The 26,670-nt window shown below is 38.9% G+C and overlaps 1 protein-coding gene across 1 annotated transcript in view; it reads right to left on the bottom strand.

Moving 5' to 3' along the window:
• Positions 1-26,670, bottom strand: part of AIG1 (androgen-induced 1) — a 272,334-nt gene that overhangs the window by 244,991 nt on the left and 673 nt on the right. The gene's annotated exons all lie outside the window — the stretch shown is intronic.

The following is a 26,670-nucleotide window of genomic DNA, read 5'->3' as shown; positions in this document are numbered from 1 at the left end:
AGAGCTAGATACTGATGCTCAATTGTTTACTTTTTTAAGCCCATTATAAATAAGATGCCCACTGGGGAAAACACACAGAAGATGCAAATAAAAATTCACTTAATTCACAAGAACAATGTAACCTGGATTTTCACAACAGTGCAGTCCTGGGTGATGGTAATAATTACTGAAATAGAGAACAATGAGGTGAACACAGGTTTGGAAGGTGAAACCAGTCATTTTTTTTGAACATAGTTTGAAATGTATATTAATCCTCTAAGCAGACACACAAATCAGGCAGTTGGATATAAGAATAAGGTGCTCAGAAGAGACTGGGGCTCAAGATATAAATCTGGAAGATCATCAACAGAATATATTTAAAGTCACGATATTAGATGAGTTCCCCCAGGGAATGAATATGGACTAGACACAAAAGAGAATCTAGGGCTGATTTCTGCGGCATCTGAAATTGAAAGTTTAAGAAGAGAAAGAGAATTAAGAAAGGAAGACTGAGAAGAAAGAGTCAGAAATGAAGGTGGAAGGTCAGGAGAATGTACTTTCCCAGCAGCCAAGAGTTAAGAAATTGTAACCAGGAAGAGAAAGTGACTGGCTGGAACAAATGTTCTTGAGAGTTTAAGTTAACTGAAGACTCAGAATTATTATTGCTACTGTATTTGTCAATGAGGTGGTCCCTGGTGACCTTACTCAGAATGGAGTTGGTACAAGAAACAATGGCGAAGAGGAAGAGGAAACTGGAAGCACAGACAGTTCTTTCAGAGTTTTGCTGGAAATGGAACAAGAGACACAGGGTAGATAAAAGACCGAGATAAATTTTATTTGTTTTGTTTATGATAAGAGATAGCAAATGTTTGTAGATTGATGGAAATGAAGAAGCTGAAATGGAAAATTGAATAAAACAGGAAGGAGAGGAAATAATCTCAGTAATGGAATCCTCAAGTAGGCAAGAAGTTTTGGAGTCCAGGACACACATGGAAGAGTTGTTCTTAGAAGTCCAGGCAGTACATCCATCCTAATAGGAGGGAACACGGAGTACCGGTTCAGATGAAGGTGGATTGGCAGATCTGATGGTGGAAGAATGAAGAGGTTTCTTCTGGTTGCTTTGTTTTCCTAACTGAAACAAACAGTAAGTTCACCATGCTCTTTGGCCAGTATGAAGACTTCTTTGAGTGAGAGGATCAGAGAAAGGGTGCCCAAGATCTGAAGACAAAAGAACACAGGGGAAAGAGGTGCTGTGAGAACAGGAGAGTCAAATGATTAGGGAAATGCATTGTTAGGCAGTACTGAGAGCCCACAGGATATCTGTGGTCACACATATGAACGAAGACCATACAGCATACTTCCATGAGTTACTTTGTGTTCAACTGCTCAGGGGCAAGAATGAGTACGTAGGTGGTTGAGTTTAATCAGAATTACAGATTTTCTAGGCGAACGAGACTGAGGGCAGAAAAGGATATAGTAGCTGATGGTTTGCAAGGGTGTGATTACAATGTTGAACCACAGAATCTATGCTAAAAAATGAGGAAAGGAGGGGGGCGTAAGGACTGGAAAAGATGCTACAGCAGAATGTCTCTGAGAAATTATCTTACTGCAAAGTAACAGAGCAATCCCAAATTCAGCAAAAAGCAAGGGATGTTACCTCCAACAGGCATTCCCCTAGAAAAAAAAAGTCTCACTTTTCCTTTATAATTTAGATCTTCGGCAACAGTGCTGCTCCCCTTTCTAGTTATGCCTAAGGTCATTGATGGCAATTTTTTAAATATCAAATGAGGTCACATCATAAATGGCTCCCTGTGGCAAACAGAAATTGGCTCAAATGTGTTTATTACAGTCAAGAGTTTAACTTCTTTAACGTATGAAGAAATTTTAAATATTAGAAGGAAAATTCATTTAGAATGATAATTCTAGGTTGCCCTTCAGTAAAAATGTAAAGTAGGAATGAAGCAATTGTGAATGTGTTACATAGTATCTATGATATAGGGCTTTCCACGTGACATAGTGGTAAAGAATCTGCCTGCCCATTCAGGAGACCTGAGTCAATTCCTGGATTGAGAAAATTCCCTGGAGAAGGAAATGGCAACCCACTCCAGTATTCTTGCCTGGCAAAATCCTATGGACGGAGGAGCCTGGCAAGCTGCAGTACATGGGGTTGCAGAGAATTGGACACGACTGAGCACATATGAACACATGTAATAAACTTAATTTCTAACTTATATTTGATAGAGACCATGTCTAGATTGAAGGATATTCCTTTTTAAAGTTACTTTTTGAAGACAGGGAAGTCATTAAGAAAACTTCCAATCAATTATTATTATATAGTATTTGTTGACCATTATATAGTATTTATAGTGCTATGGTAGTATGCACAGAGGTGAAATCTTAGTCCAAGGAAATTTATATAGTGAGGCTTCAAGATTAAGTTTTACTTACAGACAAAACAAGGATCTTCTTTTTTGGTTTGTTTTTTAATTCATTTGAAATCAGAATTTAAGAGTAAAGAGAGGAGCAATCTGGACAACAGAGGTCTCTCATTTTAGGAGAAGGCAATGGCACCCCACTCCAGTACTTTTGCCTAAAGAATCCCATGGACGGAGGAGCCTGGTAGGCTGCAGTCCATGGGGTCGCTAGAGTCGGACACGACTGAGCGACTTCACTTTCACTTTTCACTTTCATGCATTGGAGAAGGAAATGGCAACCCACTCCAGTGTTCTTGCCTGGAGAATCCCAGGGACAGGAAGCCTTGGTGGGCTGCCATCTATGGGGTCGCACAGAGTCGGACACGACTAAAGCGACGCAGCAGCAGCAGCAGCAAGTAAGACTATACTTATTTGCCTTTGAAACTGACCAATGGAAAGCATTATAAAGACTTAGAAAAGGTGATTTAGCCAGTTTAGGTATATCAATTTACATTCATTCGCATAAACTGCAATGGAAGCAGCAAAACCAACACTGCTCAGTTTAGCACTTTCAGGAGCTAATTACAATTTGGATATACTTATTAATGTAGTCTCTCTGCTTGGAGTATTTGTCCAGATTAGCATGTTCAAACCTTGGTCAGGGAGCTAAGATTCCACATGCTTCATGGTCAAAAAACCAAAACATAAAATAGAAGCGATATTGTAAAATAATTCAGTAAAGATTTATAAATGGTCCACATCAAGCTCCCTGACCAGGGTTCGAACATCCACCCCAGGCACTGGAAGGTGAAGTCCTAACCACTGTGCCACCAAGGAAGTCCCTCTAATGCTACTTTCTGGATTAGAGTGTCAAGAACTAATCTGGACAAATACTTCCAAGCAGAGAGACTACTTTAATAAGTATATCCAAATTGTAATTAGCTCTTGCCATTAAAAAGAACTCATTTGAATCAGTTCTAATGAGGTGGATGAAACCGGAGCCTATTATACAGAGTGAAGTAAGCCAGAAAGAAAAACACCAATACAGTATACTAACGCATATATATGGAATTTAGAAAGATGGTAACGATAACCCTGTATGTCAGACAGCAAAAGAGACACAGATGTATAGAACAGTCTTTTGGACTCTGTGGGAGAAGGTGAAGGTGGGATGATTTGGGAGAATGGCACTGAAACATGTATAATATCATATGTGAAACGAATCACCAGTCCAGGTTCGATGCAGGATACAGGACGCTCGGGGCTGGTGCACTGGGATGACCCAAAGGGATGGTACGGGGAGGGAGGTGGGAGGGGATTCAGGATGGGGAACACTTGTACACCCGTGGTGGATTCATGTTGATGTATGGCAAAACCAATACAATATTGTAAAGTAATTAGCCTCCAATTAAAATAAATAAATTTATATTAAAAAAAAAAGAAAAATATATAATTCAGACTTCATTAACTCAGGCTAGATTACTGGCCAAGTCTCTCTTAGTGACATTTTAGCTTTTAACTATTCCACTACTCCTTGCTACTTTAGAAAAACTAACAAATTTTTTAAACTTTAAAATTCATCATTTTCAAGGACAAATTTTATACTGTGCCTACTTCATTCCTGAATTTTACATTTTTAATTCCTCTCTCAAAGGCAGCAATAAATAGAATTTAAAAAACAAGAAGAGGTAAATAGGGGTAGGATTTTATGAAATCTGACATAACTGATAATAAATGTCAATTGCCAGAACTTGAAAAGATAACTTGGTTGAACATGAAATTTTACATCACATCATTTTCTCCTCAAAATTCTGTAGGTGTTTCCCTGTTACTTTCTTTAATCCGCAGTCTAAATGACAGACGCTAAGTTTAGATGACTCAGAGTATCGTAATATTTGCTCCATAGTAGGTAATTTGTTAAAAGTACTCTTTATATTTTATTTTGTTTTTCATGCATGGAGATTTACATGATAGTTAATAACTATCTTAAATCACAAACTTTGCCAGGATGAGTCCAGGTGTGTGTCATTTCTTACTTATTTCGCTTGAGAAATATGAACATTTCAATCCATATACTCAGACCTTTTTCCTCTCAGCTCTGGGAATTTTTTTTCTATTTTGCTTTATTATTTCTGTCCTAATTGCTGTGTTTTATTTTTCAGAAATAACAATTGTTATTGAATTTCCATTCTTTCCACCTTATAGCCTCATTTTCATTATTTTAGTTCCTTTTCCTTTTTCTTTTGAATTCTGAGAGAATTTCTTTAGCTTGTTCTCCACCACACTGATCTGATTTTCCACAATATCAATTTTGGTTTTTACTGGCCCTGCTGTAAATCTAATTTTGCCACTGCATTTTTAGAGTCTTGCAATTAATGTTCTGTCACCCACCTTCCTTTTCATTTCTGTTGTCTTTTCATTTCTCCATTCTCAACTTTCGATCTTGTACTCTGTTTCTTAGATACTATTCATTCTAATGAGTCTGAGGATTTTGAACAGTTTTATATTAACCACATTTTTGGTTTCCTAGCATAAAAAAAACTTTATTAGCATGCTCCTCTTGTGAGTTTTTAGGATGATATTCTGTTTCCCTCGTAGCTCAGTTAGTAAAGAATCCGCCTGCAATGCAGGAGACACCGGTTCGATTCCTGGGTCGCGAAGATCCCCTGGAGAAGGGATAGGATAGCCACTCCAGTATTCCTGGGCTTCCATTGCAGCTCAGCTGGTAATCTGCCTGCAACGCAGGAGACGTGGGTTCAATCTCTGGGTTGGGAAGATCCCCTGGAGAAGGGAAAGGCTACCCTCTCCAGTATTCTGGCCTAGAGAATTCCAAGGGGTCCATGGGGTGGCAGAGACTGAGTGACTTTCACTTTCACTTCTGCTTCCCATGTTGCTGCTAAGTTGCTTCAGTCGTGTCCAACTCTGTGTGACCCCAGAGACGGCAGCCCACCAGGCTCCGATGTCCCTGGGATTCTCCAGGCAAGAACACTGGAGTGGGTTGCCATTTCCTTCTCCAGTTTCCCATGTTATGCAATAATTTTAAAGGTTGTATATAAGTTGTTTCTCTATTTACTCAGCTTGGAACAACAACAAAAAGATTTATCTAAGACTAATATTTTTCCAACAGATAATATATGTAGATTAATCTGAGGGTCACTCTTTTTCTTCAGTGCTCCTCTAGTCCCAGAATTATGGTCAAATACAATCTATAATTATTATTGTATTGATCCAACCAGTCAATCTTAAAGGAAATCAGTCCTGAATATTCACTGGAAGGACTGATAATGAAATGCCAATACTTTGGCTACCTGATGTGAAGAACTGACTCATCAGAAAAGAACCTGATGCTGGGAAAGATTGAAGGTGGGAGGAGAAGGGGACAACAGAGGATGAGATGGTTGGATGGCATCACTGACTCGATGGATATGAGGCTGAGTAAGCTCCAGGAGTTGGTGATGGACCGGGAAGCCTGGTGTGCTGCAGTCCATGGGGTCGCAAAGAGTCTAACACGACTGAGCAACTGAACTGAACTGAATAATGTATATGTATAATTTTAGCTCAGTTCAGTAGTATTTTGTAAGCCTTCCAAGTAGTGAGCATTTGCCCATTGAGAAGGCATTTTGCTGCACTCATGGGTTGGTTCTCTATCACTTTGAAGTAATGGAGTTCATGAAAAAGAAACTATAAATCCAAGAGCACACTACTGCTTATTAGTTGAAACCTATACCACTTGGTTTGTGTATATGAATTTCTCAGGATGCAATGCACTTCTGTTAGTCTTTCTCCTACTTCCTTCTTGCCTACTTATTTTCTGGGTTCTACAGACACCAGTTAGGCCTCACTTTGGCCACTTTTCAGATCCACACCACTGGAATAAAGAAGTCCTTCCAAGGTGCTTTCAAAACATTACAAACTGTATGCTTCTATTTCTATGACATTTTTGAAAGGGTAAAAATATAGTGATGGAGAAGGGAACAGTGGTTAGGAATTGGGGGAGGGTGGACTTCAAATAAATAGCATGATGGAGTTTATGGGACGATGGAAGTGTTCTGTATCTTGATCACAGTGGCAGGTACACAAATCTATGCATGTGTTAAAATAGAACTATATACACAAAAAATCAAATTTAGTGTATGTTAATTAAAAATAAAATAGAAAAAGTGAATAAAAAAAGAGAAATCTTTCCAGACACTTTTATCCCTGAATCAGAAACAGGAAAACAGCTTCAGTACTATTATCTTAGGTTTTACACCAGCAGATATGGAGGGCTATTGATTACATATTTGTAGATAATTTCACTAGCTTTCATGGGACTTACCCATTCAGATTGTGAAACCAGGCTGACTGTTAATTCTAAATGTTTTATATTATTATGAATTTTCATTATAGATACATATATATATATAATGAAAATTGAGGATGATATACATATTATCCTCAATTTTCTGATGAAGAAATGAGGTCACCAAACGTGGCTTCTCTAAGGAAAGACTCAGAGGCAGGACTAGGCTGCCGACCCAGGAGATTTTACTCGAGAGCCTGTGCACTTAATCACTGAATTCTCTATTCTTTCCAAATGCTAAATTAAACAATTAGTGACAGATTTTATTTGCTTGGGCTCCAAAATCACTGTGGAATTTTGGACTGCAGTGATGAAATTAAAAGACACTTGCTCCTTGGAAGGAAAGCTATGACAAACCTAGACAGCATATTAAAAACCAGAGACATCACTTTGCTGACAAAGGTCCATATAGTCAAAACTATTGTTTTCCCAGTAGTCATGTACAGGTGTGAGAGTTGGACCATAAAGAAGGCTGAGCACTGAAAAATGGATGCCTCTGAACTGTGGTGCTGGAGAAGGCTCTTAAGAGTCCCTTTGGAATGCAAGGAGTTCAAACCAATCAATCCCAAAGGAAATCAACTCTGAATATTCATTGGAAGGACTGTTGCTGAAGCTAAGACTCCAGTACTTTGACCACCTGATGCAAAGAGCCGACTGACTGGAAAAGACCCTGATCCTGGGAAAGACTGAAGGCAAAAAAGAGAGGCAGAGGATGAGGTGGTTAGATAGCATCACTGACTCAACTGACATGAATTTGAGCAAACTCTGGGAGATGGTGAAGGACATAGGAGCCTGGTGTGCTGCAGTCCTTGGGGTCCCGAGGAGTCAGACACAACTTAGTGACTGAACAACAAGAAGAGAGCATTTATTAACTAACTGATATGTGCCAGGCATTGGGCTGTGCAATTAACAAACATTAATACATTTAATACTCACAACTCTATGTGATGGATACTATTATCATTCCCATTTAATAAATTAAAACCAACAGCAATAACAATGTTAGGCCTTAGAGATGGGAATAAATTTACCTAGAGTCAGATAACCGGCAGATGAAAAGGTTGGGATTCAAATTCAATCTGACTTCTAAACACAAGCACTCATCTCTTATGCTATAACACCTCTATTTAATAGGTATAATATGTTGCATATACTCCAGTAAATGTATGGTGTATTTTGCTAAGAAATTTCATATGTCAAGAATGATCATTTTCTATATTCAACTATAAATTAATACCTTCTGAGACAAAAATTTTCCTTCATTAAATACAAAAGGTTACATATTAACCAGAGACATCTGAATGCACTTGTGGTAGGGGGTTTAAATTCCATAATTTTTCCTATATGCACCCTGGTAGATAGCTGTACACTGCATCAAGAGGCTTTCTTACCCTTTGACTTCCTGTAGTGTTTAACCGACAAGGAGTACTGGCAGAAAATCAGACAGAGAAAGAAAAAGAACCTTGGGATATTTGTTCTGTTTTGCAGGCTGGATGAGAAACAAAGGTCACTGCTCAGGCCTTGCAGTGGTAACCTACCCTTATTACTAGGCCACAAGTTTTGTGCTGTTGTGTGTGACTTCGCTATACCCTGTCCACCCTTGTAAACCATTCCTTCCCTAAATTCACTTAAATTACTCAGTTTAAGCATCCCATCTCTTTTCTCTGAAGGGCCTGGGCTGATACAGAAGTTATCTATTCTGGTATAGAACAATGCTTTAATATTCTAGAAGAGGATATTTTCCCATTCTATATGAATTCTTAATGTTCATGTAGGGCTTCCCTGTGGCTCAGATGGCAAAGAATCTCCTACAATGTAGGAGACCCGAGTTTGATCCCTGGGTCAAGAAGATCCTCTGGAGAAGAGAATGGCAACGTACTCTAGTATTCTTGCTGGGAGAATTCCATGGACAGAGGAGCCTGATGAGCTACACAGTTCCTGGGGTTGCAAAGAGTCAGACAGGAATGTTTATATGTCTTTTTAGAAATAGCAACATTGTGTAAGTGTAATTACAAAGAAAAAGATGGGTAATGCTACAGCAAACACACTTTCCCCGGACTCCTAATGTTGACTTTTCAATCTGAATCTAATAAATCATTCATGACTCAGCTAAATTACAATTTCAAGGCAAGATGAATGGAATGCACAAGCAAACCCATGATTACAGTGTATAGAAAGCTATATTGCTCACTTCAGCCATGTCAATTCCATCCTAATTACCATGGAATCTTTAGGCACTTAAAGATTTATATTTGCCTTAAGCATTTATGCTGCTGCTGCTGCTGCTAAGTAGCTTCAGTCGTGTCCAACTCTGTGCAACCCCACAGACGGCAGCCCACCAGGCTCTCCTGTCCCTGGGATTCTCCAGGCAAGAACACTGGAGTGGGTTGCCATCTCCTTCTCCAATGCATGCAACTGAAAAGTGAAGTCGCTCAGTCGCTCAGTCATGTCTGACCCTCAGCGACCCCATGGACTGCAGCCTTCCAGGCTCCTCCGTCCATGGGATTTTCCAGGCAAGAGTACTGGAGTGGGGTGCCATTGCCTTCTCTGTTAAGCATTTATAAGCCCATACTAAATGTATCTAATACCACTGGGTTTTATAAACAGTCAAAGACAATTAATCACTTATATTTATGAGATAATGTCATGAAATATTTGCAGAGCATCTCCTAGACAGGAAACTGTGGGGCTGAAGTACCTCCAGTGATCACTGGCATTATCTTTCTATTCATAAAAAATGTGTGAGCATTAATAGAGAAATAAATACTCTAAATATTGGAAAGACTATAAATTGATTGACCTTAAGTTAAGATACTCTTTTAAGGACTTTGAATATCAATTCTGCCTCTAAGAATTTATCCTAAGAAAATAATCACAGATGTATCTAAAGATTTATCTATCCATATATTCACTAAGACAATCAATAATATAAATTCCCATAGGAAGGAATATGCAGTCATTAAAAATGATGTTATGGAAGAACGTATGCTGACAAGGAATTATTTACAAAATATTCTAGGTGGAAACCAGGTAATAAAATGATACATAAGCTGTTTATGGTGTCAGCCAAGATGAAGAAAGCTGATTGCAGCCCAACATTCCCACTGACTACAACTAAAGCGCCTCAGATCAGCCTCAGTTGTGTCCGACTCTTTGCAACCCCATGAATCACAGCACGCCAGGCCTCCCTGTCCATCACCAACTCCCGGAGTTCACTCAGACTCACGTCCATCGAGTCAGTGATGCCATCCAGCCATCTCATCCTCTGTCGTCCCCTTCTCCTCCTGCCCCCAATACCTCCCAGCGTGAGAGTCTTTTCCAATGAGTCAACTCTTCGCATGAGGTGGCCAAAATACTGGAGTTTCAGCTTTAGCATCATTCCTTCCAAAGAAATCCCAGGGCTGATCTCCTTCAGAATGGACTGGTTGGACCTCCTTGCAGTCCAAGGGACTCTCAAGAGTCTTCTCCAATACCATAGTTCAAAAGCATCAATTCTTTGGCGCTCAGCTTTCTTCACAGTCCAACTCTCACATCCATACATGACCATTGGAAAAACCATAGCCTTGACTAGATGGACCTTTGTTGGCAAAGTAATACCTCTGTTTTGAATATGCTATCTAGGTTGGTCATAACTTTCCTTCCAAGGAGTAAGTGTCTTAATTTCATGGCTCCTAACAAAATACAAAAACCAACTACCTGAAGACTTTGAAAAGTACACATACCAGATGTATCAGGAATTAGAGGGAAAACTTAAATAAAGATCCATAATGTGTCAGGCTCATGGAGCTTTACTGTCCTTTCTCACCTAGAATTGACTTGAGGGTAAGTTGAATCCTGGAATTATGCAGCAAGCACAGACAGCCAGAACTCCAGGAGAATCGCTTTTTTCCCAGCCAGAGGTCTGGGGAAATGACTCTTGTGTGCTGGAGACTGTGAGTATTTTTTTTCACCTTTTATTTCACTCTCAGCTTTGCTCTGAACCCAGGCTCCAGATAGAGAGCTTCACTGTCAACAGCACAGGTACCTGAACCCCAAGAAAAGCCCATATTTCTTGCCAGAGGAACTGGGAAAAGAACTTCTTACAAAGGGCTCTCCTGCTGCTTGTCTATAAGAAAGTTCCAATTGTGTAGGCTGCACAACGGCATGGGAGGCTAAAATTCTGAGAGGACTCCATCCTTCTGACCAGAGGAACCAAGAAAAAGAGCATGTGGGAGTTGTAGAGCATGGGAGAAATCATGGAGAGAAGACAGATGAAAAGAAGCAATTCCTAAGCCTGTGTTATGAACTAACATAAGTCCTGGACCTGACCAGAACAAACCTAAAGAGGCTCAGCAGAGGTGTCAAGACATAAACTACCATAGAAACCACCACACTAGTTCTAGACTAACTCCTGAGCAGTATAAGCTCCAGTAAGATCCAAATATCCGGGCATAGTTTTTGAAATTTCAGCTGACATCAGAACCACTATGAGACAGAATATGAAGGTTGAACCTAAATTGATTGATTGCCTCCTAAACAATCAAACAGAAAACCATTTTCCAAAGGACATTAATCTGATCAATATTCAAGGAAAAAGACAATTAACAAATACTTATTCCAGGTTGGCAAAGATGTTGGAATTATCATGCAAGACCTTTAGAGCAGCTCTTCAACAATCCTGAATAAGGTAAAGGTGAACACTGTTTAAAAGAATAAAAGATAGAGATGCTTAATTGAGAAGTAGAAGCTATGAAGAAAAGATGAAATTTTAGAGCTGAAAAAGAAAAGCTGAAATTTAAAAGCTCACTGGATATTTTTAATAGCAGAATGTAGATAACAAAGGAAATAGTCACTGAATTAGGAGATATATCAATAGAAATCAGAGAACCTAAAGAACAGAAAGGAAAAAAAGACTGGGGGAAAAAAAAATCCCAAGTCCTCAGAAATTTGTGGGACAATAATCAAAAGGTATGATCTTTATATCAATGGAATCTGAGAAGAGATAAAAGAGACAGATGGATGCAGAAAAAATATTTCAAGAAATAATCATTGTAAACTTTTCAAACTGGGTTAAAGACTGTAGATTCAAGAGGTTCAGTTCAGTTCAGTTCAGTCGTTCAGTCCTGTCCAACTCTCTGCGACCCCCATGAACCGCAGCACGCCAGGCCTCCCTGTCCATCACAAACTCCTGGAGTCCACCCAAACCCATGTCCACTGAATCGGTGATGCCATCCAACCATCTCATCCTCTGTCATGCCTTTCTCCTCCTGCACTCAACCTTTCTCAGAATCAGGGTCTTTTCAAATGAGTCAACTCTTTGTGTGAGGTGGCCAATTTTGGAGTTTCAGCTTCAACAACAGTCCTTCCAATGAACACCCAGGACTGATCTCCTTTAGGATGGACTGGTTGGATCTCCTTGCAGTCCAAGGGACTCTCAAGAGTCTTTTCCAACACCACAGTTCAAAAGCATCAATTCTTCAGCTCTCAGCTTTCTTTATAGTATGTGAGAGTTGTCTCACATCCATACATGACCACTGGAAAAACCATAGCCTTGACTAGATGGATCTTTGTTGGCAAAGTAATGTCTCTGCTTTTGAATATGCTGTCTAGGTTGGTCATAACTTTCCTTCCAAGGAGTAAGCGTCTTTTAATTTCATGGCTGCAATCACCATCTGCAGTGATTTTAGAGCCCAGAAAAATAAAGTCAGCCACTGTTTCCCCATCTATTTGCCATGAAGTGATGGGACCGGATGCCATGATCTTCGTTTTCTGAATGTTGAGCTTTAAACCAACTTCTTCACTCTCCTCTTTCACTTTCATCAAGAGGCTCTTAGCAAATTCCTAATAGGGTAAACTCATAAAAACATGGCCAGACACATCATAATCAAACTGTTGAAAATTAAAGACAAAGGGAAAAAACTTCAAGCAAGCCAGCAGAAAATAACACATTACATTCAAGGGAGCAATGGTTTGGATGACTGCAGACTTCGCATCAGAAATCATGCCAGATGACAGTGGCACGAAATCTTTCAAGTGATAAAAAATTAAACAGAATTTTATGCCCAGCGAAAATATCTTTCAGGACTGAAAACAAAATTAGGAGGAACTCTCTGATTAAGGAAAACTAAAATATATAATTTGTTCCCAGTAGAACCAATATTAAGGAAATACTAAAAAAAAATTCTCAGGCTTACAGGAAATGATATCAGACAGAAATGTGGACACAAGGGCTGAAAGAAGAACAACAGAAATGGTAAATATCTGGGTCAATAAACAGACTATTTTACTCAACTAAGTTATTTAGAACGTTTGACTTGACAGCAAAACTTATAACACTGTCTGTGGATTTCTCAAGTTATGTGGGTGTACTTAATATGACAACTAAGTAGGGTGAGTGAAGCAATAAGGTTGGAATGTTTTAATTGAAATGGTAAACTATTCACTCTAGAGTATGTAAAGTAAGTTGTGTATTCAGTAATCCAAAGAACAGCAACTATAATAATACAAAGAGATGATCCAAATAGCCAATAGTGAAATTAAAATGAATATTAAAAAATAAACTAGTAGAAGGCAGGAAATGGGGAATGAGGGAACAAAAAAAAAGGTCAGAAAAAGAAAATAATAAATGGCAGATCTAAATCTAATCATTTCAATAATTAAATGTACGTGGTATCTACTAAAGTACAGAGATAATCAAATTAAATTTAAAAATAAGACTTAATATGTTGTCAACAAAACAATCCACTTTAAATATGTCACTATAGATAAAAAAGTAAAAGGATGAAAAATATACAATCCAACATTTATCAAAAGAAAATTGGAAAAGTTATGTTAGTATCAGGCAAAGCAAACTTTGGAACAAGAAAAATTATCAAGGAAAAAGAATATTTATAACCATGAAACAAATAATTCATCAAAATATACAGCATTCCTAAATGTATATGTACTTAACAAAATATATGTCCCAAAATATGTGAAGTAAAACTGAAACAAGAAGTAGACAAACCCACAATTACACTCAGAGACTTCAGAGTTCCTCTCTCAGTTAATGAGAGAGTAGTCAAACAGAAAATCAGCAAGATGTAGGGGATCCGATCAACATTATTCACTAACTTAATGTAATTGACATTCAAGTGTACATGGAATATTTAACATGACAGTCCATATTCTAGGCCATAAAAACAAACAACAAATTTAAAAGAAGTGAAATTATGCAGAAAATGATTTCTGATCAGAATGAAATTAAAGTACAAAAATGACAGAAACATATCTGAGATATAGCCAAAAATGTATAAATTAAACACCACATGTTTAAATAACCCATTGTAAAATAGAAAGACTCTGGTGAGGGCAGCGGGTATACAGGAAACCTCCCTACATTTCCTCAATTTTGCTGTGAACCTAAAACTGCTCTAAAAAAATGAAGTCTTAATCATTTTTTGAATTTCAAAGGAAATATTAAAATATTTTAAAATGAATGACAATGAAAATAAAGTGTATTAAAATTTGTAAGATGAAACTAAAGCAGTATTAAATATTATAAAAGAACTCAATTTAATAAATAACCTGTTTCCACATTAGAAAACTAATAAAAGAAGAACCAATTAAACCCAAAACAAACAGCAGGGAGAAAGTAATAAAGTTTAAGAGCAGAAATCAATGAAACTGAAAAAAAGAAAAACAACAGGACAAAGCCAATGAAACCAACAGCTGATCTCTGAAAAAATAAACAAAAGTGAGAAGTCCTTAGCCATACTAATGAAGAAAAAAGATACAGATTCCCAATAACAGGAATAAACTTTGGTTATCACTACAGACCCTAAAGATAATGAAAGAAAAGGAGAGAATGTTGACATTAGATGAAACGGATCAATTCCCTGAAAGATATAAACTACCACATCTCAAAAGAAAAGAAATAACCTGAATAGTCCTATGTCTTGAAATCAACCAAACTGAATTTTCAACAAAGAAAACTCCAGGCTCAGTGATTTTCTCTTGTAAATTCTATCACAAATTTCAGGAGGAAGTAATACCAAATTTACTCAGTCTTCTTCCAGAACATCAAGGAGGAATAAGGCTAACCATTATAACACTAACAAAGTGAGGCCAAAAAAAAAAAAACACCCCAAAAACTACAGACAAATATTCCTCATTAACAGAGAGGTAAAATCAACATCTATTTCTGCTTTATTGACTATGCCAAAGCCTTTGACTGTGTGGATCACAATAAACTGGAAAATTCTGAAAGAGATGGGAATACCAGACCACCTGACATGCCTCTTGAGAAATCTGTATGCAGGTCAGGAAGCAACAGTTAGAACTGGACGTGGAACAACAGACTGGTTCCAAATAGGAAAAGGAGTACATCAAGGCTGTATATTGTCATCCTGCTTATTTAACTTCTATGCAGAGTACACCATGAGAAATGCTGGACTGGAAGAAGCACAAGCTGGAAATCAAGATAGCCGAGAGAAATATCAATACCTCAGATATGCAGATGACACCACCCTTATGGCAGAAAGTGAAGAGGAACTAAAAAGCCTCTTGATGAAAGTGAAAGTGGAGAGTGAAAAAGTTGGCTTAAAGCTCAACATTCAGAAAACTAAGATCATGGCATCTGGTCCCATCACTTCATAGGAAATAGATGGGGAAACAGTGGAAACAGTGTCAGACTTTATTTTTGGGGCTCCAAAATCACTGCAGATGGTGACTGCAGCCATGAAATTAAAAGACGCTTACTCCTTGGAAGGAAAGTTATGACCAACCTAGATAGCATATTGAAAAGCAGAGATATTACTTTGCCAACAAAGGTCCGTCTAGTCAAGGTTATGGTTTTTCTTGTGGTCATGTATGGATGTGAAAGTTGGACTGTGAAGAAGGCTGAGTGCCAAAGAATTGATGCTTTTGAACTGTGGTGTTGGAGAAGACCCTTGAGAGTCCCTTGGACTGCAAGGAGATCCAACCAGTCCATTCTGAAGGAGATCAGCCCTGGGATTTCTTTGGAAGGAATGATGCTAAAGCTGAAACTCCAGTACTTTGGCCACCTCATGCGAAGAGTTGACTCATTGGAAAAGACTCTGATGCTGGGAGGGATTGGGGGCCGGAGGAGAAGGGGACGACAGAGGATGAGATGACTGGATGGCATCACTGACTCGATGGACATGAGTCTGAGTGAACTCCAGGAGTTGGTGATGGACAGGGAGGCCTGGCGTGCTGCGATTCATGGGGTTGCAAAGAGTCGGAGACAACTGAGTGACTGAAATGAACTGAACTGAACTGAAAATCAACAAAATGCTAGCAAATCGCCATTTCCTTCTCCAGGGATAAAAAGGACAATATACCACAATCAAGTGCATTCACTCTGGGAAAGCAGGATCAACTTAACAATAATCAATCAATGTTAAGAGGGAAAAAGTCATATGAACATGTCAATAGATGCAGTTAAAGTCACATGACAAAATTCAACATCCATTTACGATATTTTTTTAAAAAAAGCTTCTCAGAGAGTGAAAAAGTTGGCTTAAAGCTCAACATTCAGAAAACGAAGATCATGGCATCCAGTCCCACCACTTCATGGGAAATAGATGGGAAAACAGTGGAAACAGTGTCAGACTTTACTTTTTGGGGCTCCAAAATCACTGCAGATGGTGACTGCAGCCATGAAATTAAAAGACACTTACTCCTTGGAAGGAAAGTTATGTCCAACCTAGATAGCATATTGAAAAGCAGAGATATTACTTTGCCAACAAAGGTCCATCTAGTCAAGGCTGTGGTTTTTCCTGTGGTCATGTATGGATGTGAGAGTTGGACTGTGAAGAAGGCTGAGTGCCAAAGAATTTTTGAACTGTGGTGTTGGAGAAGACTCTTGAGAAGACTGCAAGGAGATCCAACCAGTCCATTCTGAAGATCAGCCCTGGGTGTTCTTTGGAAGGAATGATGCTAAAGCTGAAACTCCAGTACTTTGGCCACCTCATGCGAAGAGTTGACTCATTGGAAAAGACTACTGATGCTGGGAGGATTGGGGACAGGAGGAGAAGGGGACGACAGAGGATGAGATGGCTAGATGGCATCACTGACTCGATGGACATGAGTCTGGGTGAACTCCGGGAGTTGGTGATGGACAGGGAGGCCTGGCGTGCTGCGATTCATGGGGTCACAAAGAGTCGGACACGACTGAGTGACTGAACTGAATTGAAACAAGAAATAGTAGGAATTGTGCTCAACGTGATAAAGGGGGTATGCAAAAAATATATAGCTAATATTATACTTAAGTGCAAAAAACTGTCCCCCTAAACGTGAAATGACAAGACTATCCACTCTCAACACATATGATGAATATCATATTAGAAGTCTTAAACAAGGCAATAAAACATGAAAAAGAAATAAAAGGCATGATGATTAGAAAGGAAGAAAACTGTCTCTATTAGCGGATGATATGATTGTCTACATAAAAAAAAAAAAAAACCTCCAAGAAATTCACAACAAAGCTCATAGAATAAGTGTGTTAGCAAAGTCAGGATATAAGGTCAGTATGTAAAAATCAATTATATCTCTTTATACTAACAATAAACAACCAGAAAGTAAAAATTAACAAAAGAATACTATTTGTTTTACTAAAGAGGATACACACATGGCAAGTAAGACAGGAAAAGATGTTCAAGATTATTAGCCACTTGAGAAATGCAAATTATAACCACAATGAGAGGGCACTACACATCAGTTAAAATGGCCAAAATTTCAAAATATTGACACCACCATATAACTGGCAACATGAGGGGAAAACGTATCACTCGTATATTGCTGGTGGAAATGTAAAATGGTATAGCCATTCTGTGGTCCTAGATAGTTTCTTTTAAAACTAAAATTGCAATCATGATAAAACCCAGAAATTGCCCTCTTGGACATGTATGCCAGAGAAATAAAAACTTATGTTCACATAAAAACCTATACATGAGTGTTCATAGCAGCTTTATACATAATAGCTCAAAAGTAGAAACAAGCCAGATTACTTTCAGTGGATGAATGATTAAACGAAGTGTGGTGCATCCAACCATGACAAACGCATGGTAAGGTGAAAATATTGCCTTAGCTGAAAAAGCATTTAATATGCACAAACTACCAAACAAACATCATAGCTGAGCCTAACCTGCCTTAAACGCGCTCAGAATATTTACATTAGCCTACAGTTGGGAAAAATAATCTAACCCAAAGCTTATTTTATAATAACGTGTTGAAGGTCTCATGTAATTTATTGAATAATCTACTGAAAGTGAAAAACCAAATGGCTGTGTGGATACAGAATGGTTTTAAGTTATCAGTGGTTTGCCTTCCTGACCCCGTGGCTGATTGGGAGCTGAGGCTTGCTATCCTACCCAGCATCACAAGAGCATATCGTACTACATATCACATGTTTATAAACAAAGCAAGGGGCGGCAGAGTAAAGCATCTTGCCCTGGCTTCTGCTGTCAATGCACAGTGTAGACAGGACGTGAATGCTGGTTTCCTGACTCTGCTCCTAGATGTTAACTACCTGCGTCCTGTCCCAACCAACTCTCTGAGCCCCTCGGGCTTGCTTGTATTTCCAAGTGGCTTCACATCTAGAATGGCGGGGTTCACTCTGGTGACATCCACCTCTGTATGAGAGTGTTCCTTTCCCTTTTTCCCTTCTGCCTAAGCAAAGGAAGCGGCCAGAGGAGAGTCTGAGCCCTTGATCATTCATAACTGCTCACTTGTAAGTAAAATGAGGACTTTGCAGCTCAACTGGTAAAGAATTGGCCAACAACGCGGGAGACCTGGGTTCGATCCCTGGGTTGGGAAGATCCCCTGGAGAATGGAACAGCTACCCACTCCTGTATTCTGGCCTGGAGAATTCCATGGACTGTATAGTCCATGGAGTCACAAAGAGTTGGACACCACCACTGAGTAACTTTCATTGAATGTGTAATGCTTTCATACCATCAAAAAACTATAAAGTTGAACCAATGTAAATCGGGGACTGCCTCTACTAACAAAATGTAAAGATAGCCCCAGATAGCAAGAAAACGTTCGCAAATCACATATTTGACAAAGAACTTCTATTTAGCATACACAAAAACTCTCTAAGCTTAACAATAATAAAACAATCTTTTATTAAAATGGGCAAACGATTTGAACAAGTACCTGGAAAGAAGATATATATATGATAAGGATGTACAAGAAAAGAGGCTTAACATCATTAGTCATGCTGCTGCTGCTAAGTCACTTCAGTCGTGTCCGACTCTGTGCGACCCCACAGACAGCAGCCCACCAGGATCCCCCATCCCTGGGATTCTCCAGGCAAGAACACTGGAGTGGGTTGCCATTTCCTTCTCCAATGCATGCAAGTGAAAAGTGAAAGTGAAGTCGCTCAGCCGTGTCCGACTCTTCGAGACCCCATGGACTGCAGCCTACCAGGCTCCTCTGTCCATGGGATTTTCCAGGCAAGAGTACTGGAGTGGGGTGCCATTGCCTTCACCATCATTAGTCATGAGGGAGATGCAATTTAAAACCACAATGAGATAACACTGTACACCAATTAGAACAGCTAAAGTAGAAGACACTTGACAATGCCCACAGACGAGGACACAGAGCAACTGGAACTCTCATAAATTGCTGAAGGCAGTGCAACATGACATAACCACTCTGGAAAACAGTTTGGTGGTTTCTTATCAGGCTAAACATATAATTCTATATAACCAAGTGATTCCACTCCCAGAAAAAATGAAAACTCATGTTCATACACAACTTGTGCAAATATTTATAGCTGCTTTTCTTACAATCACTCCAAACTAGAAAAAAAGCCAAATGCATTTCAGTTTAGCAGTGAATCAACAAAGCAATATATCAATGCCACGAAATACTACTCAGCATTAAAATGGAACAAACTGTGGATACACACAGCAACGTGAAAGAATCTGAAATGCATTATGCTAAATGAAAAGAGCCAGATTCAAAGGCTATATACCATATGCTTTATTTATATGTATTTCTAGAAAAATCAAAACTATAAGGACAGAAAACAAACTTGTGGTTATTAAGATTCAGGGGGAGGGTTTGACTATAAGGGGATATCACAGGAAAATATTCTAATATTTTTAAGTGATTGTGGTGGTGGCTACGTGATTCCCAGGTGGCTCAATGATGAAGAATCCACCTGCCAAGGAAGGAGCCACAGGAGATACGGGTTCGACCTCTGGGTTGGGAAGATTCCCTAGAAGAGGAAATGGAAACCCACACCAGTATTCTTGCTGGGATAATCCCATAGACAGAGGAGCCTGGTGGGCTACAGTCCATGGGGTCACAAAGAGTTGGACATGACTGAGCATGCACGCAGGCTATGGAATTCTATGCACAGAATTGTACAAATTTTCTGGAATGCTATGTGTTGATCTGAAATTAAAGTGTTAAGTTGTAACACATCCTGACAGGTCTAAATATAAAGTCAACACGAAGGGGCTAAACCATTATCTCAACAACTTTTTAGAATTTCATGCTTCTAAAGCATTGTCTTGAACACATGCCATTTGCTCAAGATTCAAAATGACAGTATTCTTGCCACCTGGTGAATTCCAGAAATTTCTCTGATGATTCTCCATCAGCCTATTTGATCCAGCCTACCAAAGCAACATCCCATACCTTGCTGCCCTCCATGATGGATCTGCTCCAGGGGTCTTCTCGTGTGCATAGAGAGAGCCCTGTACTCACTGTCCTCTGGCAGGACTACCAGGCAGAGGAGACAGGGGCCCTTTAACTGTCTAGCCACAGACTGCTAGACACAAAGCAAGCTATGTTGTTATGGAATCCTAAGCAGTAAGATTTTTTCCAAGTGTGCTTGGATCACGGGGACATCTGATTCAATATGGAAAACTGTACTATTGTTCACACTTCCACAGAAACATGTGACATTTCAGGGCAACACAGAGAAACAAATGAAAGCCTCAAGAGCAGCTACCAATTTTGCTAAATGTTATACCAGATACGTGGAATGGCAGAGATGGGAAAAGAAGTGACCTCAGCATGGTCAGATGACTCTGTAATTTCAATAACATTTGCAACTAAGAAAGGGAATGAGTGATTATATCATCAACTATTTCCCCAACTCTGACAAATCCAGGCCCCTATTTTATGTTTGATCCAAAAGAAACACTTTCAAAGAGAAGGAAGAGAACTCTGTGCAAAGTATCCTACTCAAAATTCTTCCCCCAGGTTAGGAAAAAGCATTATTTAATCCTTGAAGTTTATATGCATTTAGGGTCAAGTCTGATTGCACTGAAAAAAAAAATTGCAGTTTCACCCTCTTTGTATAATATTGAACAAAACAAACCTGACTAATTTTGTTCAGACTACTCAATGAACTACTGGCCTTCACATGGCATTATGTGGTTTTGACTGGCAAAGCTAAATATCATCGTTACATAATGGTATATAGACTCTCCTCTCAAGATATTTTATTTCCTATTTGAAATTAAGCCATGGACTAGAGTCAAGAATATTTTCTTACAAGTATATAAGAAAATGTAAGACAAACTCAAATGCATCCTTTAGTATACTTATGCTGTTTATTCTCCCTTTTAAATATTTTTAAAGGTCAAAAATTCTTAGCATGTCTAAAAGAAAAAAATGTGTCCTCCAGGTATACTTGACCATTTCCTGTTCTTTGAACACCCCAAGCTTTTCCACATCTGAGCTCTTATTTATCCTGCTCCCTCTGTGGTTTTCTTAAATTCTTTTGCAAAACAGATTTAGATAACAAAAATAAGTATCCAGATTGTATTACCTTAAACCTCTGCAAAAATGCCTTCACCCAGTCAAAACAGAAGACCATGCCTTTGGCTTTCATAAAATCATAATATAAAAAAAAAAAAACTATAAGAATATTTCCATAGATAATCTGCTAGAAAATAATCAAAGGCATTATCTGCTATGCTACCCAAGGTCATTTATGACTAGCTGAGTGATAAAGAACCTTGCAAAGTCAGTTGTCTGGAAAGAATTGTATTTTTCCTGATAAATTTTTACACTTCCTTTATTCCAACAGTAGAGACAATGCAATCAAATGTGTATTCTTTTTCACTTGGTTTCCCTGAAGATTAGCCAAATTTGTTTCTCAGTTGCAACAAACAGCGGACCTTTGGTGCCAAATACATATTTTTCTCTTTCTCTTAAAGTTGTCATTTTTTTCACATCGTTTGAACCATGTCACAATAAAAGTGACATAATTAAATATATTTGAAGTATGCTTAAATGTTTTAAATACAGTAGGCAGAATTAATGTATGAAGGCTGTTTTCTACAAGCTATTCCATAGTAAATGACAAAACAGAAACAGTGTGGCCCAGAGCAGTATTTTTCAAACTGGAATGTGCAAAAGAATCACAGAATAATCTTATTAACAAGTAAATGCTTCTTCAGAAAGTCTGGGGCAGAGCCAGAGGTTCCACATTTCTAGGAGGCTCCCAGGTAAGATCACTTCTGGTCCTCAGACCACACTTTGAGGAGGTAGGGCTTCACCAACATTCTGCCTGTGCATGAATGGAAAGTCAGTGCAGGAGAAATGATGAATATAATGGAGCCCTAAGACATGACAGGGCTTCCCAGGTGGTTCAGTGAGAAAGAATCCCCCTGCCACTGCAACAGATGCAGGAGGTATGGGTTTGATCCCTAGGTCCGGTAGATCCCCTGGAGTAGGAAATGGCAAACCCACTCCAGTATTCTTAGTCCACGGGGTCACAAAGAGTTGGACACAACTGAGCATGCACACACACAGGACATGATAACCCTCAGAACGCTGAGAACCACGAACTAGAGCAAATGGGACCAGATCATCACATTTCTGTTTCAATTTTTAAAAATCAAAGCGTCTTAAATCCAAAGTCTATAATAATTTTTTATAACAAATGTCCAGTTCATGTTTTTCAAAGAAGTTGATTCTCATTCATGGTTTAAACATTCTATCACATAGAGCTCAGTAAAATTCTGATTGATATATTTCCAAAAATCCACAGTATTTTGAATGGTTATAGGAGGACACACAAGGAAAGAATACTTACTGAACACATGGAAAGATTCCGTCTATTCAAATGTTTACTAAACCCCCACTGTATTCCAGTACTACTCTTAGGCTTCAACATCCGGCTTCTTTTTTCTTTTATTTATGTTGGTTTGATTCTGATTCTTCATTTCTATCATGTTGAGGGTCAATTATTATATAACTTGGGAAATTACTTGATTAGTGAATAAGTGAATGAATCTACATCATTTGAAGAAAATTCATCAGCTGTAATACTGGTTACGAAAATATCTGAACAGTAGTCAGTTCAATATTTTTTTCTTTCCAGTTTATTTCCAGTTAAGAGTATTCCTCCTGGCATGGCATGCTGCATGATGATAATTTCTAAAATACTTCACAGTAAAGAAAAGGGCTAGTTTTTCTGAAGCTATTCCACTTTTATAGATTCTTACATTGCCCGTTGTCACATGTATGTCTCCCCAGCGCAGTTTCACAGATGCAGAAGGGAAAAACCTGTATTTTGGTTAAAACTAAAATTAACCAATTGTCTAATATACATAAAGAACTAAGTCACTATCTTCTTGCATAAGTACAACAACATTTAAGGCTTTTTTTTTAGGTCACAGGCTTTAGAGCCAAGTGTACAAGCTTTCTATTGCTGCTGCAACAAATTACCATAAGTTTAGTGGCTTAAATGCTGATTTATTATTTTATGGTTCTGGAGGTCAGAAGTACAAAATGGGTTTCACAGGACTAAAATCAGGGTGTCAGCAGAGCTGTGTTTCTTCTGGAGGCTCTGGGAGAGGGGTTATTTCCTTGCCCTTTACAGCCTGTAGACACCTCCCACATTCCTTGGCTCTTGGCTCCTTCTTTCACCTTCAAAGCCAGCAATGTTGTATCTCTCTGTGACTTTCTTCCACTGTCACATCTTCCTTTGACTCATTCGTCTCTTCTGCGTCCCTTCACTTTTACGAAACCTTGCAGTAACGTAGATAAACTGCAATAAACTGTAGATAAACCTCCTTCTTTGAAGGTCAGTTGATTAGCAATCTTAATTTCTTTGCCATGTAACCTCACATACTTACAGGCTTCAGGGATCAGAATGCAGACTTTTTTTTTGGAGGGGGGGGTGGTCTATTATTCTGCCTGTCATGCCAAGTGTTCCATTTCCATTTACTAACTGAATTTTCCTGATGCACGTTCAGTTCTCTCACTGTTCTTTGATTCTAGGAAACGAAGCTCTTAAGGAATAACAATAATAGGATAAGATTACTGATAGCAATAATTTGCATTTCAGTTTTTAGCCATGAGCTCTGATTCTATTGGGATGACTCTCATACTCAAAGAAAGATACAGATATGGCTGGAATGGCCATTGCTGCATAACCATATTCTCCTGGATCCACGTTGCCTGAAATTTCTGAGCTACATTTTGGTAAACTGATGCCACCGATCACAGAATCAGGTGTGACCACCAGGATAAATGTCTTGGTTCTCTGTGATCTAAGTTGCCTACAAAAAGGGCCTTTTCCTTGAAGTTTTAAGAAACTAAATCTTCTTTCAGAATTGCTCTAATGGGTTTAGAACCATTAAAAATGTCCAAAGCACTGAAGTAATAGTGTTTATTATTTTCTTAAACACACACAAAAATGAGAAATTAAATGAGTAAATTATAGTAGCCTAATCTTTTCATGCCATTACTAGGGATTGACAGGATGGTTGTTTAAACAGCTGTACAATGCTTAAGCGCCAAAGACTCTAAATCTCTAATAACAAAAAGAATAACACTTTGCATGAGTGTTTCTTTGAATATATTCTAGACTGTACTTTCTCACAGGAACTCTCGACTAAGGATTTATTATATTTCAATCCAAAGCCACAGAGATAGAGTTTGAACGATTGGCTGAAGGCCCTATGCAAACTGAATCTAAACGTGAAACAAAGTAAAAGTTTCAAATTTGAATCCATGGCCTGAATTCTGATAGACAAAAGCATGTTTGTGGTGATTATCATTATTTAAAACAGACAGGTCCAATCGCCAAATGCTAAAATACAAACTGTATGACAGTTTAAGCAGAGTCAGATGGGCTCTACTAAAGTTTGATGTCACACAAAGGTTATGAGAGATATATTGTTTCTTGTGAGTCTTCTTCTGTAACACACAGTAAGCCATGCCAGTGTGAGAAGGTGTCATCTCTTGCACGGGTTAATGACACCCTCAATATGTACCCCTCTCACCTGCTGATCCTCTCTCCTATGCCCTCTAAAGTACATCTATTACTTCTGAGAACTGTTCACAGCTCCTATGGTTCTGGTGGGGTTTTCATCAGTGTATCAACTCAATGCAGTTCCTTGGGCCAGCTCTAAGGGAGATCAAGAACAGGATAAGGTAGTGATCCAACAGATTTTCTTCATATAGCCAGTAAAGAAGAATTCTGAAAATCTATGCACATATTTTTAAATAACATCCAAATGTTCAAACATCTAAATAACTTAAGTTTGCACAGTTGAAAGGGGACATGATTTCTAATGCTCTGGTTCATATTTATTAGAACCTCAGGACTGCAGGTTTCACTGAGTCTATGGAAGATTAGAAAAGGTAGGGCCCGTGGATGAGCTAATCAACCCAAGACGACTTTTTGTCAAGACAAGCCTGACTTCGTTTTTCAAGCAAATATGAAGATAGTTCTAGTAACACCAGTCCATCTTCTGAAAGGTAAAAGGAACAGATAAATACAACACAGAGCCTTGTCACGTGCTTGGGCCTTGGATGAATGGGGCAGAAGAAAGGAGAACTGGCAGGCAATAGCCATGTTCAGAGGCAGATCAGTTTCAAGAAAGAGCTGGAAGTTGAGGAACTGAAAATTGAAACCCCTGAAACACCATGTCCTGGGCAGTCTTTGTGCCCAGTTTAGAGAGTGCTGATAAAAAAAATGACTTAAATTCCTCTCAGAACATATCTAACAAGATACAGATTTAAAATGGTATTTCTACACAAAACTCCCGCTAACTGCGTTTCTTTGAAGGATCCTCAGCCTTTGGAAGTATCTCAAAACAGGTATCAAGTTCTCTTCATCAAAATGAAGGGTCAACAATAAGAGATTACAATCTCGTTTGTGCAGTGAACCTCGTGTTATCGGTAGTTCTGGCGACTGATTTACTGGGTTCTACATTTTCTCTAGTCCCTAGAACTTCTCGCTTTTGTTTTCTCTGTTCGTACTTGACCATCTTTTAGTGTGTGTTTGAGCTCATCTTAGTCACCTATCACCTTGAAGTTCCTAGGTTCCACCCCATGTCCTTATTGAGTCTTATGCTCAGGCTGATTCTCTGGCCCTTTTAGTGCCAGAAGTGGTAAGCTGTCGATAAAAAAGGGAACAAACTACAACTTCCAAGGCCATGATGTTGTGCCAACAGAGGAGTTGCTTATGCAAACTACTGTGAACTTTTACACGGTAAGATAGGGAGAAGTGTAGCGTCACACTGAGAATACATTTGGAAAATCTTTCTCTTCTAATGTTTCTGAGGACAAAGTTTGGAAGTAAATTAGTGACATGGGGCAAAAAAAAAAAAAAACAGATAAAAGGAAGACAACTTTATTAGGCGATTTCTCTTCTTTCTGAGGAGCCTTCTCTTCTTTGTGAGGACAACTCTGGTCCTTTCAGAGGAAGCTCCAAGTCATTCGAAGATACCCAGTATCTTCCAGCTGCTGCAAATTGATCCCACGGTGGGTGCTCTGGAAAGCATCTTGGGGGTCGAATGGGTCTCAGGCCGCTCCTGATCAAGGTCGTCCGATCCATTTGCTAAGAGGAGAATCTTCCCAAGGCACCTCTTAGAAGCAGGTGTGTGTTCCCCTCCAAAGAGCCCACCACCTGGCTTCGACCCATCTGCACTTGTGCCCCAGCTACCAGGTAACGCTGGGTGCTTCCGAAGG

This window comes from Bison bison, unplaced genomic scaffold (assembly GCF_000754665.1).
Source record: "Bison bison bison isolate TAMUID 2011002044 unplaced genomic scaffold, Bison_UMD1.0 scf7180017864303, whole genome shotgun sequence".
In the NCBI taxonomy this organism is placed as follows: domain Eukaryota; kingdom Metazoa; phylum Chordata; class Mammalia; order Artiodactyla; family Bovidae; genus Bison; species Bison bison.
This window is presented reverse-complemented; position numbering and strand designations above follow the sequence as displayed.